We start from the raw sequence: 2,329 nt of genomic DNA on the forward strand, positions 1-2,329 counted from the left end.
TGCATCCCTGGAAGCATCGGCCAGACCCTCCTGCTCCCTGAGCAGTGACCTCAGTGTGCGTAGCAAAAACGTGTACTGGCACCAGCAGAAGGCAGGGAGCCCTCCCCGGCTGTTCCTGTGCTACTGCTCAGACTCACACACGCAGCTGGGACCTGGGGTCCCCAGTCGCATCTCTGGATCCAAAGATGCCCCAAGTAACGCAGCATTTTTGCTTATCTCTGGGCTTCAGCCTGAGGACGAGGCTGAGTGTTACTGCCAGGAGTATGCAGGTGGTGCTAAGCACAGTGACAGAGACTGATGAGGAAATGGGATAAAAACCCTCAGCCCTATAGGTTACAAGCTTTTCACTTTCACTGGGGTGGTTAAGAACTTAACTGATTGTAAAATAACATAAAAAAGGGATTCTTTTTTGAAAACGGTGCCATGTTGGGGGTAGGGGGCAAGAGCAATAAACGTAACCTAAACATTTGTACCCCGATAATATGCTGAAATAAAAAAAAGGCGCCATGCTAAAAACTCTCTCCTATTTTTGTCCACAATATCCATAAGGATCCTGAAAGGTTAAAACCAAAATACAAAAATTTATACCAATATTAACAAATACTAACATGACTGACCAATTTCCACTAGCAAGAAAGGTGTGGAACAGAAGTGGAAATCCATCCGGATGACAACACATAATACCACTGCATATATGATTAAATATTACAGAACTATGTATGACACATGTATCTAAAGAGTGTTTCAGGATGTCACTCCCACTGTGACCTCCAGCTGGAGCCCGTGTCTCCCCACAGACAGAGCAGGAGCTGGCTGCAGCCATGGCAGCTTCAGGAGCTCAGGGTGTCCCAGGACAGAGCAGTGGGTGTGGCTGGAGCCCCAGAGCCAGGGGAGGGGCTGCAGGGGGGCTGTGGGGTGGGCGGGGCCGGACCAGGAAGGGGCTGAGGGGCCTGAGGACTGTGGGGTTCGTGCAAACAGCCCTGGGGAGTCAGGGAAGCAGTGCAGTCCAGGGGTGACCTGCCTGACCTGAGTGACAAGGATCTGTCCGGATGCCCTGAGGAGAGAGGCTGGGGGTAGAGGGCAGCAGAGGATCCAGGTCGTGGGTTATTTTCTAAAATGCCCTGTGAGTCCAGCAGTCGGGGACTGTCGGACACCGACAGCAGATGTGAACACAGGGCACGGTGCGGAACTGGTGATGTCCGCATTCGCTTTCCAAGCGTTCGGCACAACTACAGACGCCGGAAATCATACACTCCGCTTCCTGCTAAACGAAAACGATGAGTAAGTTAATACAGGGGAACGACATTCTGCTTAAAATGTAAACAAATTATTTGACATCTAAGATAAAATCCTGATAAAATATGTATCAAAAATATTTAGAAAATTACAAACTCAGTAAAGCAAAGATCACTTATAAGACAAAGAAATACTTAACCCTGTTCGCTAGTAGATATTCAGCCTACTATATCTGTTACTATATCACAAATACCAAACCATATCTATTCTAGAACATCACATGACTTCAAGATTTCTATTAAATATTTGCTGCATAACCATCTCGTGAAAAGGCTACGTAAATTATTTCCTAGGAAATTCCCTTTCTATCCCAGTCCCGTGGGCACACCCTACACACCCTCCAAACCATCTCGAGTGTACCAGCATCCGTGATGCCCAAAGTGATAGCACATGGGGGTCATTAAACTGTTTCTACTCTGAGAGCTCAGATACCTTTAAAAATGTATATGTGTAAATCTTGGCTCCTCCTATAAAGCAGGATTCCTTCTGGGAGTGAGAAGCTACAGTGATAAAGCAGAACACTTCAGAATCACAGAATCTAGGACTCAGATGATGGGTGTGTGACCAGAGACAGTGTCTGGGGAGCGGCAGAGACCAGCTGGGCTCTCAGGTCTCTGGGCCATGGGGAGTGTGTGCCTGTGACCAGCAGGGGGCCCTGGGGGACTGCCCTGTGGTCCCTACACAGCAGCTCAGGGAGGGCCATTCACTCCAAGGAGCCTAGGCATCGGGGTTGGGCCCTGTGCTCACAGATGGGGTCTCAGCAGCTGTGTTCTCTCTGGCCTGGCACAGTCCCCTGAGCAGGGCCCTTTGTATGGTCCCAGCAGGTGCTTCCTTCCGGGGCTCCCCCAAGGGTCAAAGCAAAGCTCCCTCCTCCTCAGTGAGCAGTGAGTGCTGAGCTCCAGCCCAGGACTCAGGGAGGGTCTGGGCAGTCCCTGGATGGAAACACATTTGCATGAGCAGCCCCTCCTCTGCAGAGGGTGAGGACAAAAGGAGGCCTGGGGCAGCCCAGCCCCACTGTGGGGACCAGGGGCTG

The sequence above is a fragment of the Propithecus coquereli genome, unplaced genomic scaffold, assembly GCF_000956105.1.
Source record: "Propithecus coquereli isolate 6110/MARCELLA unplaced genomic scaffold, Pcoq_1.0 Scaffold1070, whole genome shotgun sequence".
NCBI lineage: Eukaryota > Metazoa > Chordata > Mammalia > Primates > Indriidae > Propithecus > Propithecus coquereli.